This window comes from Scyliorhinus canicula, chromosome 1, assembly GCF_902713615.1.
Source record: "Scyliorhinus canicula chromosome 1, sScyCan1.1, whole genome shotgun sequence".
Taxonomy (NCBI): Eukaryota; Metazoa; Chordata; class Chondrichthyes; order Carcharhiniformes; family Scyliorhinidae; genus Scyliorhinus; species Scyliorhinus canicula.
Genome location: NC_052146.1, coordinates 12,490,671 through 12,507,394, shown reverse-complemented (window position 1 = coordinate 12,507,394; position 16,724 = coordinate 12,490,671). Strand labels below are relative to the sequence as shown.

At 51.5% G+C, this 16,724-nt stretch overlaps 1 long non-coding RNA gene across 1 annotated transcript in view; it reads left to right on the top strand.

The window, feature by feature from the left end:
* LOC119977195 overlaps positions 1–15,651 on the top strand; it is a 75,744-nt gene extending 60,093 nt beyond the window's left edge. Inside the window, exon 3 of the long non-coding RNA XR_005463137.1 lies at positions 15,450–15,651. This is a non-coding gene — a long non-coding RNA (uncharacterized LOC119977195). The remainder of the gene's footprint in view (positions 1–15,449) is intronic.
* The last annotated feature ends 1,073 nt before the right edge of the window (positions 15,652–16,724 follow it).

Sequence of the window (16,724 nt, the reverse complement as noted above, 5' to 3'; positions counted from 1 at the left end):
AGAACCCTTGATTCCCTCACCGATTAAAAATCTGTCCATCTCAGCCTTGTACATACCTAACGACCCAGCCTCTACAGCTCTCTACGGTAAAGAATACCCTCTGAGAGAAGAAATTCCTCCTCATCTCTGTCTTAAATGGGCGACTCGCTTAATCTGAGATTCTGCTCTCTGGTCCTAGACTCTCTCACAAGGGGAAACAACCTCTCAGCATCGACCCTGTCAAACCCCCCTGAGAATCCGATATGCCTCAATAAGGTCGCCTCTCATTCTCCGAAATTCCAATGGGTACAGGCCCTACTCAACCTCTCCACATAAGAAATTCCCCCCATGCCCGGGATCATCTTAGTGATCCTTCTCTGGACGGCCTCCGATGCCAAAATATCTTTCCTAAGATAAAGGGACCAAAACTGTTCACAATATTCCAGGTGCCGTCTAACTAGTGCCTTGGATACTATTAGTCAGACTTCCCTATTTTCATATTTCGCCCCCACAACCCAATTCATATTTCATTCCCTTTGAAATAAAGGCCAACATTCCAATTGCCTTCCCTACCGTGGGCGACACGGCAGCACAGTGGTTAGCACTGTTGCTTCACAGCGCCACGGTGCCAGGTTCGATTCCCGGCTTGGGTCACTGTCTGTGCAGAGTCTGCACGTTCTCCCCGTGTCTGCGTGGGTTTCCTCTGGGTGCTCTGGTTTCCTCCCACAGGTCCCGAAAGACGCTCTGTTAGATAATTTAGACATTCTGAATTCTCCCTCTGTGTACCCGAACAGGCTCCGGAATGTGGCGACTAGGGGCTTTTCACAGTAACTTCATTGCAATGTTAATGTAAGCCTACTTGTGACAATAAAGGTTATTATTATTACCTGTTGAACTGACACAAAGCAGCCAGTTTGATCAGCACCCCATTCACCAACCGAAACATTCACTCCCTCCACCAACGCTGCACAGTAGCAGCAGTGTGTCCAATCTACAAGGTGCATTGCAGGCTCCTTCAACAGCACCTTCCAAACCCGCAACGTGACCTCTTGGAAGGACAAGGAGAGTAGACCTACCACCACCTGGAGGTTCCCCTGGAAGCCACTCACCACCCTGACTTGGAAATATATCGCCGTTCCTTCACTGTCACTGGGTCACAATTATGAGACTCCCTCCCTAACAGCACTGTGGGTGTACCTACTTCGACTGCAGCAATTCATGAAGGCAGCTTACTGCCACCTCCTCCAGGGCAACTAGGGTTGGCCTTGAGAAGGTGCTGATGAGCTGCCTTCATGAACTGCTGCAGTCGAAGTAGGTACACCCACAGTGCTGTTAGGGAGGGAGATCCAGGATTTTGACCCAGCGACAGTGAAGGAATGGCGATATATTTCCAATCAGGGTGGTGAGATAGATAGGTGCTTGAGAGATAGGTAGGTTCTTGGTTAATAAGAGGATCAGGGGTTATGGGGAGAAGGCAGGAGAATGGGGATGAGAAAATATCAGCCATGATTGAATGGCAGAGTAGACTCGATGGGCCGAGTGGCCTAATTCTGCTCCTATATCTCATGGCCTTATGGTGAGTGACTTGGTGGGGAACCTCCAGGTGGTGGTGTTCCCCATGTGTCTACTGCCCGTGACCTTCCAGATGGCAGTGGTCTGGCAGGTGTTGTAAAAAGAACCTCATCGTAGTCCCCAATTTATTTTACTTTCCAGCTTTACTGTTTTCTTACCGTTTCCTTTCTTATTTACGATCACATTGTGGTGAATGTAATATATGTTAATATATATGTTAATTCACACTGTTGTTGTAAGCGCAGTAGCGCTGTCCTACCACTAGGGGGAGTAGCGCTGGGAGCACTTAGGAACTTGTACTGGGCTCCACCCTTGGTTCTGCCCATGACTCCTCCCCCTAGTGCAGCTGTATAAGTACCCGTGTCCAGAGTCAGCCTGGGTCACTGCGAGTTCATCGACAGGTAACAGGCTGGCTCTGAAGTAAGTCGATTAAAGCCTAGATTCACATTGGAAACACGTGTCTGGTGAATTGATGGTTCCATCAATTTAATCGACTTAAGAACAGTAAAGATCGATTATGGAATCGGCCCTCAAGCCTGGACGCCTGGAACTCAACCCGCAGGATGCAGAGGCTAAAGAAATCTTCTCCCACTGGATGCGGTGTTTCAAGGCCTACCTGGCCGAAGCGAGCACAGCCGAAACTACAGAGGATCAGAAGCTAAGTCTACTGCACGCGAGGGTGAGCCATAGAATCTCTACGCAACTAAACTCGGCCAGTTCATATACTGCGGTGCTAGCAGTTCTCGAAAAAATGTATGTAAGGCCCATTAATGAAGTTTATGCTCGCCATGTGTTCACGACTCGCCGTCAGCGGCCTACGGAATCACTCGCCGAATTCCTAAGAGAACTTAATAATTTGTCCAATGACTGTAATTACCAAGTGGTTACTGCGGCTGAACACAGGGAATTGGCGGTACGCGATATTTTTGTAGCGGGCCTCAGGTCTAACTATGTGTGCCAACGACTGCTGGAAAAGGGGGCCCAGGACTTAGAAATGACTGTGGAAGATGCGACCACGATGGAGGTCTCCTTCCGCAGCCTTAACTCGTTCGCCGCAGACCCCGCGACCCAATAATGGGCCCCCGACCAGCGACTCCCCCAGGCCTGTGCTACGCGGCCGCCCAGCCACCATGCTGCCCTAGCCAGCCACTATGCTATCCCAGCCAGCCACTATGCTGCTCCAGCCAGCCACTATGCTGCTCCAGCCACCATGCTGCCCCAGCCAGCCACTATGCTGCTCCAGCCAGCCACTATGCTGCTCCAGCCACCATGCTGCCCCAGCCAGCCACTATGCTGCTCCAGCCAGCCACTATGCTATCCCAGCCAGCCACTATGCTGCTCCAGCCAGCCACTATGCTGCTCCAGCCACCATGCTGCCCCAGCCAGCCACTATGCTGCTCCAGCCAGCCACTATGCTGCTCCAGCCACTATGCTGCTCCAGCCAGCCACTATGCTGCTCCAGCCAGCCACTATGCTGCTCCAGCCAGCCACTATGCTGTCCCAGCCAGCCACTATGCTGCTCCAGCCAGCCACTATGCTGTCCCAGCCAGCCACTATGCTGCTCCAGCCAGCCACCATGCTGCCCCAGCCAGCCACTATGCTGCCCCAGCCAGCCATTGTGCTGCTCCAGCCACTATGCTGCCCCAGCCACAATGCTGCTCCAGCCTGCCACTATGCTGCCCCAGCCAGCCACTATGCTGCTCCAGCCAGCCACTATGCTGCCCCAGCCTGCCATTTCTGCGGCCAGAATCAGCACCCGCGGCAGCACTGCCCGGCCCGCAACGCGACCTGCAGCAGCTGCGGGCGAAAAGGGCATTACGCAAGAGTGTGCCTCGCATAAAGGGCCCCAGCTTCCAACTCCCCAGCAACTCGCAGTAACCGCTTCCCTCACTCGCAGCCCCACGGGGCCCGAAACGCTGCGGCCTATGCCCCGACTCCGCCCCCTCCAGCCACATGCGACTCATGGGGGCCGCCATCTTGGACGCCATCTTCCTCGCCGCCCGCCACGTGCGATCCACGGGCCCGATCAGCATCTCCGTGCTCGGACAACTCAGCGGAGGAATTCGAACTAAACTATGAACTCAGAGGGCAGACATCACGGGGCCACTCCAGCACAGCTGCTCGAGCCGCCGACTACCCGCAACTCAGCGCGGTCACCCTGGACCAATCACGACCAAAGAATCTACGAAACTCGATGGCAGAGGTCCATATCAACGGGTACAAAACGCCATGCCTCTTCGACTCCGGGAGCACAGAGAGCTTTATACATCCAGACCTGGTAAGACGCTGTTCGCTCCACGTTTTCCCCGCGCAGCAAACTATCGCGCTCGCTTCAGTCTCCCACTCGGTCCAGATCCAGGGGCGCACCGCCGCGACACTCACAATCCAAGGTTAGTTACTCGAAATTCAAACTCTACGTTTTGCCCGAACTCTGTGGCCACTCTTTATTAGGCCTAGACTTCCAGTGCAACCTCAAGAGCCTCACCCTCAGCTTCGGAGGGCCCCTGCCCCCACTCACGATCTGCAGCCTCGCTACGCTGCGAATTCCCCCCCTCCTCTCTTTGCCAATCTCACTAAGGACTGTAAACCCGTAGCCACTCGTAGCAGGCGGTATAGCCTGCAGGATAGGGTATTTGTCAGAGCAGAGATCCGAAGGCTACTCAGTGAGGGGGTTATAGAAGACAGCAATAGTCCCTGGAGAGCTCAGGTGGTGGTCGTTAAGACTGGGGAAAAATTCCATATGGTGGTTGACTACAGTCAGACCATAAATAGATTTACGCTCCTCGACGCGTATCCCCTCCCCAGGATTGCAGACATGGTAAACCAGATCGCCCAGTACCGGCTCTTTTCCACGGTGGATCTGAAGTCTGCATACCACCAGCTCCCAATCCGCCCGGAGGACCGCCACTACACGGCATTCTAGGCCTATGGCCGCCTCTTCCATTTCCTCCGGGTCCCTTTCGGCATCACCAATGGGGTCTCGGTGTTCCAACGAGCAATGGACCGAATGGTGGACCAGTACGGGCTGCGGGCCACGTTTCCGTACTTGGACAATGTCACCATCTGCGGCTATGACCAGCAGGACCACGACGCCAACCTCCACCATTTTCTCCAGACGGCAGAGAAACTGAATCTCACGTACAACAAGGAGAAATGCGTTTTCCGCACATCCAGACTAGCCATCCTCGGCTATGTTGTGGAAAACGGAGTCCTGGGCCCGGACCCGGACCCCGACTCCCACTTCCTCATTGTCCCAAGGCCCTCAAACGGTGCTTGGGATTGTTTTCCTACTACGCCCAGTGGGTCCCTCAATATGCGGACAAAGCCCACCCACTCTTTAGGACCACACGATTTCCCCTGTCAGCCGAGGCACGCCAGGCCTTCGACGGCATCAAGGAGGACATCGCCAAAGCGGCCTTGCGGGCGGTGGGTGAATCCACCCCATTCCAGGTAGAGAGCGACGCCTCAGAGATAGCTCTTGCAGCCACGTTAAATCAGGCAGGGAGACCAGTTGCATTTTTCTCCCGTACCCTCTCCACTTCAGAACTCCGACACTCTTCAGTCGAGAAAGGGGCACAAGCCATTGTGGAGGCTATCCGTCACTGGAGGCACTACCTCGCAGGTAGGAGGTTCACCCTCATCACCGACCAAAGATCGGTTGCCTTCATGTTCGACAACTCGCAAAGGGGCAAAATAAAAAACGATAAAATTCTGACGTAGAGGATCGAACTCTCCACCTACAATTACGTTATCAAATATCGACCCGGGAAGCTCAACGAGCCTCCGGATGCCCTATCCCGCGGGACATGCACCAGCGTGCAGATCGACCGATTAAAAAGCATCCACAATGACCTCTGCCACCCGGGGGTCACCCGGCTCACCCACTACATCAGGGCCCGAAACCTGCCTTTCTACAACGAGGAGGTAAAAGCAATCACCAGGGACTGCCCGATCTGTGCGGAGTGCAAACCGCACTTCTATAGACCAGAAAGGGCCCACCTGGTCAAGGCTTCTAGGCCCTTTGAACGCCTCGCGATTGATTTCAAATGGCCACTCCCCTCAACTAACAAGAACGTTTACTTCTTAAACGTCGTAGACGAGTTCTCCCGTTTCCCATTCGCTATCCCGTGCCCCGACATGACCTCCCACACAGTCATTAGGGCCCTGCATAGCATCTTCACCCTGTTTGGTTTCCCCAGCTACGTACACAGCGACCGGGGTTCATCCTTCATGAGCGACGACCTGCATCAGTACCTGCTCGACAAGGGCATCGCCTCGAGCAGGACTACCAGCTACAACCCCAGGGGGAACGGGCAGGTGGAGAGGGAGAACGCGACGGTCTGGAAGGCCATCCTACTGACCCTCCGGTCTAGAAAGCTCCAAGTCTCCCAGTGGCAGGAAGTCCTCCCAGACGCGCTCCACGCTATTAGGTCCCTTTTGTGTACGGCGACCAACCAGACCCCTCACGAGAGGCTCTTCATTTTTTCCAGGGGCACTACCACGGGGGTCTCACTTCCGGCATGGCTGAGGATGCCGGGCCCTGTACTCCTGAGGAAACACGTCAGGGCGCACAAAACCGATCCCCTTGTTGAGAAGGTGCGTCTGCTCCACTCCAACCCCCAGTACGCATTTGTCGAGTTCCCTGACAGCCCTCAGGACACTGTATCCCTCCGGGATCTGGCACCCGCCGGATCCAGCGCCCCCTCTACCCCCACAGAAGGACCTCGCACCCTACATCCCATGCTGCCGCCCCCTTGTGCTCCCGAGCCCACGAGCTTGCTCCACCAGTTCCGCGCCCCCGCGCCGGCCAGCCCCCAGCGCCCCCAGTCCCCAGTCAAACCAGGAGAGTATGAAACTCGGATACAACCCTCCCTGGAGTCCCCCATCGTACCCCAGCACACTACACACATCCAGCCACCGCAAGAGGCTGCAACCCCGGTGATCCGCAGATCTCAGCGGACAATTCGACCGCCGGACAGACTGACTTTATAGACTAGACCACCACCCCCGCCGGACTTGATTTTTTTGAAGGGGTGAATGTGGTGAATGTAATATATGTTAATATATATGTTAATTCACACTGTCTTTGTAAGCGCAGTAGCGCTGTCCTACCACTAGGGGGAGTAGCTCTGGCAGCACTTAGGAACTTGTACAGGGCTCCACCCTTGGTTCCGCCCACGACTCCTCCCCCTAGTGCAGCTGTATAAATACCCGTGTCCAGAGTCAGCCTGGGTCACTACGGGTTCATCGACAGGTAACAGGCTGGCTCTGAAGTAAGTCGATTAAAGCCTAGATTCACATCAGAAACACGTGTCTGGTGAATTGATGGTTCCATCACACATCTCAGCTGTTGCCTCTCAAGGTTAAAAAGCCCAGGTGCTGGATGAACAGCCAGCGATCGGCGAGAGGTGAAAGGGACAGGACCGTGAGGTGGGGAAGTCCCTAGCTTCGGGCCGGCACATGGGTGGTGGAGTTCGATTCAGTCGTTTCGCTCTTGGAATCGGAACAGGAGAGCATTCCGGCAGCTTTCACCCCATGACCGAGCAGCCCTCTTCAGGATCCGCTCTCCTCACCCCGCATGGGGAAAGGGCATTTCAAAGGTGCCCTAAAAATAGCCTGTTCCATCCCCAGCCTGACTGGAAAACCACACGCAGCAGCTCATCTACCTGTGGTCAGAAAATCAACATTAAACTCAATTTCGGAACATGGAATGTACGAACCCTCGTGGATAATGGGCAAATCAATCAACCGGAATGGAGAACAGCCCTTGTTGCCGTGAATTCAGGCACTTCAACATTGACGTCGCTGCCCTGCAATAGACCTGAAGGACAGCTTAGGGAAGATGGCGGTTGTTACACCTTCTTCTGGAGCGGAAATGCTGAGGGTCAGCTTTGGGCGCCATCAAGAACTAACTCATCAACCGACTTTCAGAGCCCCCTGTCGGCATCAACGATCGCCTCATGACCTTCCGTCTCCAACTTGCCAAGAACCAGTAGTCGTGAGTGCCTTCGGCCCCAACCCTTGATGCCAATGCCAAATCCAAAGAAGGCTCCATCCTGGACACAATACTCACCGTTCCTAAGGAAGATAAGATTACCCTCTATGTGTACTTTAATACCAGGGTTGGAAATGACTCCCGACTCTGGAAAGGAACTATCAGAACGGAAGGAGTTGGGAATTGCAACTCCAATGGGATTCTCCTGCTCTCCAAATGTGGAACACCAGCTCCGGCAAAAAGATGAAGTCAAAACCTCCTGGAGACATCAGCGATCAAAGCACTGGCAGATGGTCAACTTCATCATCACGGCTGGAGGATTGATGGGTCCGTAGCCGCGCATGCGCACCTTGGCGACCTGCAGCGGCGTACAACACGGCGCCGGCCGCTCGCGGACCCAGCCTGCCAGATAGTGCCCCCCTGTAATCTCCCTCGCCACCCCCCGGACCACCCCACCGCCAGTCCCCCCAACCCCCGCCAAAGCCCCCCCCCCGGACAGCGGAACGTCTCTCTGCCCCCCACCCCCAACTGTGGTGGCGCTATACACAGTCCGCAGCCACCACGCGAGGTTGACGAAACCTCAGACCACGAGGGATCCACGCCGTCGGGAAGTCGTCCCATCGGGGGCGGAGCATCAGGGGAGGACCTTCGGGTGACTTGTGGGAGGAAACCGGAGCACCCGGGGGAAACCCACGTAGACACGGGGAGAACGCGCAGACTCCACACAGACTGTGAGCCAAATCGGGAATCGAACCTGGGACCCTGGAGCTGTGAAGCAACAGTGTTACCCACTGTGCTCAAGATTAGTCCCTTGAGCCTTATTTTCCTTCGCCTAGAATGTGCATAATTCATATCTTAAATCCAGCTACTCATCTGGGCTCCCCAATCCTCAATACCCCTTTCCAACAAAGATCCATCAATCACAGATTTTGAAATTTGCAATTGGCCAATGCCACAGCAAACCCCCCCCCCCCCCCCCAACCCCCTGCAGACCCCGGCTCTGGGTCACTGTCCGTGCGGAGTTTGCACATTCCCCCCGTGTTTGAGTCTGTTTCGCCCCCACAACCCAAAGATGTGCAGGGTAGGTGGATTGGCCATGCTAAATTGCCCCATAATTGGAAAAAAAATGAATTGGGTAGTCTAAATTTTAAAAAAAGCATTGCAATGAAGTTACTGTGAAAAGCCCCTAGTCGCCACACTCCGGTGCCTGTTCGGGTACACAGAGGGAGAATTCAGAATGTCCAAATTACCCAACAGCACGTCTTTCGGGACTTGTGGGAGGAAACCGGAGCACCCGGAGGAAACCCACGCAGACACGGGGAGAACGTGCAGACTCCGCACAGACAGTGACCCAGGCCGGGAATCGAACCTGGGACCCTGGAGCTGTGAAGCAACTGTGCTAACCCTCCAAACGCATGGGAATATAAATCTAGTCTGTGCAACCTGTCCTGATATTTGATAGAATTTGACTCTGACTGGCTACACAATTCAATATTCTGGTGGATTTGTGGTTGTTGCCATGTACATCCCTCTGGAGGTATTGGCAGCTCTCGGATACCTCATCCTTGTCCATGCCTGAGCCTTTGTATGGTCAAGGGGCTACTTGGCTGTGTGGGGCATCGTAGATGAGTCAGATTCGACTTTCCTCTCTCAATTATTGGGATGTAGGAACTGCTGGTCAACAGGGAAAAGCAGCGGGATCACAATGAGCTGTCAGCCTGCGATCTGTGGAGATTAATGGGAGCACAGATTTAGATAGTAAACGGGCCCCACCAGGAGGGTAACGCAGAGATGCCTAAGTGACCCGCAAAGACAGAAATTTTGACTAATCCTGCCGCAATCCGTTCATTCCCATTGTGCAGACAGTGCGGGCACATGTGTCCTTGAGCAAGTCTTCATCTTAAACTGGACTTCCCACTGATGGGAGCACTATTCTCCGATAGAAAGCCAATTATTATTATCGTTATCACCGTCAGTATAAAATGGAAAGGAATTGGGTTTCACACATCAGAAGAAATGAAATACACATTAGGCAGAGGTAAAGATCTCGACTCCTGCCTGGAGCATTCACCTTGATCAGATGCAGCCTATTCTGTCCCCTTTACCTCAGTGTTCCCTCCCCCCACCCCGATCTATTATCATATTGGTTAAGTGATACGTTTTTAAATGAAATTTGTTTTCTTCTTCAAACAATGGATTGTTTAAGGCCTGCCCTGACTGTTTAGGGAGTAAATGGTTTTTCTGTTGGCCAGCCCCACACTCAGCTGCTTCAATTCCCTCTCTGTTTCTGAATTCATAGGATCGTGGTTCAGAATGGGGCCATTCAGCCCATCGTGCTGATGCTGGTGGGGGGCATGGAAGCACAGTGGTTAGCACTGCTGCCTCGCGGAGTCATTGGTCCGGGTTCGATTCAGGCCTTGGGTGACTGCCGCGCGGAGTCTGCACGTTCTCCCCCGCGTCTGCGTGAGTTTCCTCCGGGTGCTCCGGTTTCCTCCCACAGTCCAAAGACGTGCAGGTTAGGTGGATTGGCCATGATAAATTGCCCCTTAGTGTCCAGGGATGGGCAGGTTAGGTGGGGCTATGGTGTTACGAGGATCGGGCGTGGGGTAGGATAGGGTGTTCTTTCAAGGGGGCCAGTGCAGACTCAATGGGTTGAATGGCCTTCTTCTGCACTGTAAAGATTCTGTGATTCACAGGGCCGGGACTGGAGCCGGCCGGGGCACACAAGCGCAATTTGCCGAGGCAGCTGTTCATTTCTATCACCAGCCGCCTCCAATGACGTCTGAGTTTTGAACCCTCATTATGTGAATCCCAGAGTGCGCAGGACAGACCAGGCAAGAGGAGCTGTGAACTTGATGGATCCCATAGGTGACTCACACTTTGGGGAGGTACGGCAGGGCTTCTCAAACTGGGATCCATCACCCCGAACCGGGGTCGAGATTTTGTGCTCTGCAAGAGCTCCGATTGAATGTTAACAGAATGTGAGGCCTTTTTACAAACTCCCCCTTTTTAAAGAGGTGGGTATGGCCTGAATGGTTGATGGACGCTTGAGACCTGATTCCAGCTCCAGAAAACCAGGCACGTTTTTAAAAATATCAGATTTAAAATTCGTGTCCCCCCCCCCCCCCCCCCCCCCCCCCCGTTGTTGCAGTTTTCCTTCTGGAAGCACTGAAGTAAGGTACCCCTCTGGCTAGGGTTCCGTGACACCTTTCGAAGAGGTAACGCACCTTTTGGGATTGTTAGAATTAGACATGACTATGCACAAACTTGTCGGAACTGTCAAGCTGTCAAGGAACTGTTGAGCTGCCAAGGAACTGTCAAGCTGTCCAGGAACTATTAAGTTGTCAAGGAACTGTCAGGCTGCCTAAGAATAAAATCCAGGAAGAATCAGAGAATACTAGGTGAAGTGATATGTAGGGGATAAGGGCAAAGATTGATGGTAGGGGTATGAGGGACCATGGCGATGGGTGGTGGGTACGGGCTCCTATAGGTTAATATTAACTTTATAGAAATTTGACCCACTTTTAACTTACTTGAAATGAAATGAAAATCACTTATTGTCACGAGTAGGCTTCAATGAAGTTAATGTGAAAAGCCCCTAGTCGCCACATTCCGGCGCCTGTCTGGGGAGGCTGGTACGGGAATCGAACCGTGCTGCTGGCCTGCTTGGTCTGCTTTAAAAGCCAGCGATTTAGCCCAGTGAGCTAAACCAGCCCTATCACCACCCACTTCAGAATACTACTGCATTATAGGTGAGTTTTAAAAATATGTGAAGATTAAAGCACTCCCCGTACCACTCTCACAAGTCACCCCCTCACTGCCCCTCCCTCCCCACAGGTCCCATCCTCACAGGTGAACCTATCCCTGTTGTCAGAACTCCCACTGAGGGGTCGCGACGACTACAAAGGTTCAAATTGGGCGGCACGTTAGCACAGTGGTTAGCACTGTTGCTTCACAGCGCCAGGGTCCCAGCTTCAATTCCTGCTTGGGTCACTGTCTGTGCGGAGTCTGCACATTCTCCCCGTGTCTGCGTGGGTTTCCTCCAGGTGCTCCGGTTTCCTTCCACAAATCCCGAAAGACATGCTGTTAGGTGAATTGGACATTCTGAATTCTCCCTCCGTGTACCCGAACAGGGGCTGGAATGTGGCAATTAGGGGATTTTCACAGTAACTTCATTGCAGTGTTAATGTGAGCCGACTTATGACAATAAATATATTATTATTATTAAATGGGGTCCCACTCGGAAAGTGCTTGTGAAGTACTGAGGTATCATCGAATCCCTACAGTGCAGAAGGAGGTAATTCAGCCCATCGAGTCTGCAGTAACTGTCGGAAATAGCACCACCCTGCACAGGCCCAATCCCCCGCCTTATCCCCGCAATCCCACCTAGGGCCAATTTAGCATGGGCACCCATGAGGAAACCCACACAGACACGGGGAGAAAGCACCCGGAGGAAACCTCACGCAGATAGCCACGCGTGGTCGGAATCCAACCCGGGTCCTTGGTGCTGTGAAGCAGCTGTGCCAACCACTGCGTCGGCGTGCCACCCTGAATGGAATGGTACCCCTCTGGAATCCCACTCCAGGAACTCCAGTGCAGTACAGAGGAGGTGCAGTTGGAGGTGCTGTCTTTCAATTGGGCATTAAACTAAGGCCCTTTACTCTCTCTCTCTCTCTCTCTCTCTTGAGTGGGTGAAAAACATCCTGTGGCAATGCTGAGGGAAAAAGAAAAAGAACAACAAATTTTCCCCAGTGTCCTGTCAATATTTAACCCTGAAACAGCACCACAGACACAGGTGATCTGATTATTAACACATTGCTGCTGGCGAGAGTGTTATGGGCCAGGGTTTAGAGAACCCCAAAGTGTATCATGGAGTTCACCTGACCCACAACTTTTAATAGATTGTGGTATGGGGAGCACATGGCCCACTCTACAGGTGTGGTACAGCAGAAATGGAAAAGCATTTTTTTAAGCAAAACACTGTTTATTCTATGAACTCAAGTTAACCTTTTTAAAACATACAGTGAACATCTTAGCAACCATTAATTCAAATGCAACCCCCAAAGAATACAACACTAAGTAATCCTTTAAGCTTTCCTTTTAACATTACTGGAGAGAATTCTTCGAGACAGGATCTACTCACATTTGGAAGCAAATGGACGTATTAGCGAGAGGCAGCACGGTTTTGTGAAGGGGAGGTCGTGTCTCACTAACTTGATAGAGTTTTTCGAAGAGGTCACAAAGATGATTGATGCAGGTAGGGCAGTGGATGTTGTCTATATGGACTTCAGCGAGCCCTTTGACAAGGTCCCTCATGGCAGGCTGGTACAAAAGGTGAAGTCACACTGTATCAGGGGTGAGCTGGCAAGGTGGATACAGAACTGGCTTGGTCATAGAAGGCATAGACTAGCAATGGAAGGGTGCTTTTCTAATTGGAGGGCTGTGACTAGTGGTGTTCCGCAGGGATCAGTGCTGAGACCTTTGCTGTTCGTAGTATATATAAATAATTTGGAGGAAAAGGTAACTGGTCTGATTAGTAAGTTTGCAGACGACACAAAGGGTGGAATTGTGGATAGCGATGAGGACTGTCAAAGGATACAGCAGGATTTAGATCGTTTGGAGACTTGGGCGGAGAGATGGCAGATGGAGTTTAATCCGGACAAATGTGAGGTAATGCATTTTGGAAGGTCTAATGCAGGTCGGGAATATACAGTGAATGGTAGAACCCTCAAGAGTACTGAAAGTCAGAGAGATCTAGTTGTACAGGTCCACAGGTCACTGAAAGGGGCAACAAAGGTGGACAAGATAGTCAAGAAGGCATACGGCATGCTTGCCTTTATTGGGCGGGGCATTGAGTATAAGAATTGGCAAGTCATGTTGCAGCTGTATAGAACCTTAGTTAGGCCACACTTGGAGTATAGTGTTCAATTCTGGTCGCCACACTACCAGAAGGATGTAGAGGCTTTAGAGAGGGTACAGAAGAGATTTACCAGGATGTTGCCTGGTATGGAAGACATTAGCTATGAGGAGAGGTTGAATAAACTTGGTTTGTTCTCACTGGAACGACGGAGGTTGAGGGGCAACCTGATAGAAGTCTGCAAAATTATGAGGGGCATAGACAGAGTGGATAGTCAGAGGCTTTTCCCCAGGGTAGAGGGGTCAATTACTAGGGGGCATAGGTTTAAGGTGCGAGGGGCAAGGTTTAGAGGAGATGTACGAGGCAAGTTTTTTACACAGAGGGTAGTGGGTGCCTGGAACTCGCTGTCGGAGGAGGTGATGGAAGCTGGGGCGATAGTGACATTTAAGGGGTATCTTGGCAAATACATGAATAGGATGGGAATAGAGGGATATGGACCCAGGAAGTGTAGAAGATTTTAGTTAAGACGGGCAGCATGGTCGTCACGGGCTTGGAGGTCTGAAGGGCCTGTTCCGTTGCTGTACTTTTCTTTAAGAAGTCTCACAACACCAGGTTAAAGTCCACCAGGTTTGTTTCAAACACGAGCTTTCGGAGCGCAGCTCCTTCCTCAGGTGAATGGAGAGGTATGTTGCAGAAACATTTATATAGACAAAGTCAGAGATGCTGGACAATGCTTGGAATGCGAGCATTTGCAGGTAATTAAATCCAGATCCAGGGAGAGGGGTAACCCCAGGTTAAAGAGGTGTGAATTGTTTCAAGCCAGGACAGTTGGTAGGATTTTGCAAGCCCAGGCCAGATGGTGGGGGGTGAATGTAATGCAACATGAATCCCAGGTCCCGGTTGAGGCCGCACTCATGTGTGCAGAACTTAGCTATAAGTTTTTGCTCGGCAATTCTTCGTTGTCGCGTGTCCTGAAGACCGCCTTGGAGAACGCTTACCCAGAGATCAGAGGCTGAATGCCCTTGACTGCTGAAGTGTTCCCCGACTGGAAGGGAACATTCCTGCCAGGTGATTCTCGCACGTTGCCCGTTCATTCGTTGTCGCAGTGTCTGCATGGTCTCGCCAATGTACCACGCTTCGGGACATCCTTTCCTGCAGCGTATGAGGTAGACTACATTGGTCGAGTCGCACGATTTATCAAGACTTGTTAACATTTTTTTTTGTTCCTTTGTCGATTTTTGAGTGAATGATCTGATCAAAACCATTGCGCTTAGCGAAAAATATGTCTACATTTTTAATGCTGTGAAATTATTTTGCAAAATTAATCTTGTCTGCTCAATGCGATTTTCCACCGCCTGTTTTATTCTGGTTTAGGGGCTGGTTTATAGCACACTGGGCTAAATCGCTGGCTTTGGAAGCAGACCAAGGCAGGCCAGCAGCGCGGTTCAATTCCCGTACCGGCCTCCCCGAACAGGCGCCGGAATGTGGCGACTAGGGGCTTTTCACAGTACCTTCATTTGAAGTCGACTTGTGACAATAAGCCATTTTCATTTTCATTTCATTTCATACTGTTTTTTTCAGCAGTTACTTCCCATGAACAAGTTCTCTCCTTCGTTAAATAGTATTACCAGCCCCCACTGCAGCCAATGCGAGGAGGAGATCCCGCTCTCAAGGCAGCTGAAATTCTCACCAGGGCGGGCGATGGTGACAGGTTTGTGCGGAGATTTATTCAATGCCAGTGGGAGTCCTATCACCACCAAGCTGACCACAAAATCCGAGTCAACGTTCATCCATTAAGCAATGGTCTTGAATCAACTGTTCAGCTTGTACTTCGCTCACTAAGGGTCCTTGAAGTATTGCCAAGCTGACACAACCATCCACCAGGCGCTCGTGACCCCTCAGATGGGGTGTTCTTGTTTTCCCCATGTGTGTCCTTCCAGCAAAAGGTTGCCCATGTGAGGTAGAGTGTTCAATGGTTTATTCATTGTATGTTTGATTATGTTATTCTGATAATTGATCTGTGCTCAATGTGCTTGATGTTTTCAGCCTGGGTGTTGACTCTGAGCTAAGGTATCTGAAACACCTGAAAACTGGAACTGGGACAAGCATGAGCGTGGGCATTTTGTGATTCCTGATATATTATGAAGTGCTGTAAATGAACCTGGTAAACACTCAGAAACTAGTGACATCTCTACATTGCTGTAAGGAACATCCAATACACAAAATCTAAGAAACTGGTGAACCACAATATGATTCATAAGTTCATAAGATGAAGGAACAGAATTCAGCCATTTGGCCCATCGAGTCTGCTCCGCCTTTCGATCATTAACTCCGCCGTCCTGCCCATTCTCCACAGCCCTTCAACCAATTACCAATTAAAAATCAATTAAAAAACCAATTAAAACTCCTCCGTAAATTTACTCACTGTCCCAACATCCACCGCACTCTGAGATAGCGAATTCCACAGGTTCAGACTTTGGGATAAGTAGTTTCTCCGCAACTCCGTTTAAAATTTGCTACCTCTTTTCTAAGGCTATGACTTCTTGTTCTACAATGCCCTACAAGGGGACTCACCCGCTCTAATTTTACTTTATCCATACCTTTTATCATCTTGTGTACCTCAATTTGATCTCCCCTCATTCTGCTAAACTCTAAAGATTATAGGCCTAAACTGTTCAATCTTTCTTCACATGACCATCACCTCATAGATTCACAGATTTTACAGGGCAGAAGGAGGCCTTTCAGCCCATTGAGTCTGCACTGGCCCTTTGAAAGAGCACCCCACTTAAGCCCACACCTCCACCTTATCCCCGTAATCCCACCTAACCTTTCTTTTTGGACACTAAGGGCAATTTAGCATGGCCAATCCATCTAACCTGCACATCTGCTTTAGCTCACAAGGCTAAATCGCTGGCTTTTAAAGCAGACCTAGCAAGCCAGCAGCACGGTTCGATTCCTGTACCAGCCTCCCCGGACAGGCGCCGGAATGTGGCGACTAGGGGCTGTTCACAGTAACTTCATTGAAGCCTACTCGTGACAATAAGCGATTTTCATTTCATTTTCATTTCATTTCATCTTTGGACTGTGGGATGAAACCGGAGCACCCGGAGGAAACCCACGCAGACACGGTGGGAATGCGCAGACTCGGCACAGACAGTGACCCAAGCCGGGAATCGAACCTGGGACCCTGGGACCCTGGAGCTGTGAAGCGCCAGTGCTAATCATGTGCTACTGTGCCTCTGGAATCAATCGAATGAACCTCCTCTGAACTGCCTCCAAAGCCACTACATCTTTCCACAAATAAGGGAACCGAAGCTATGC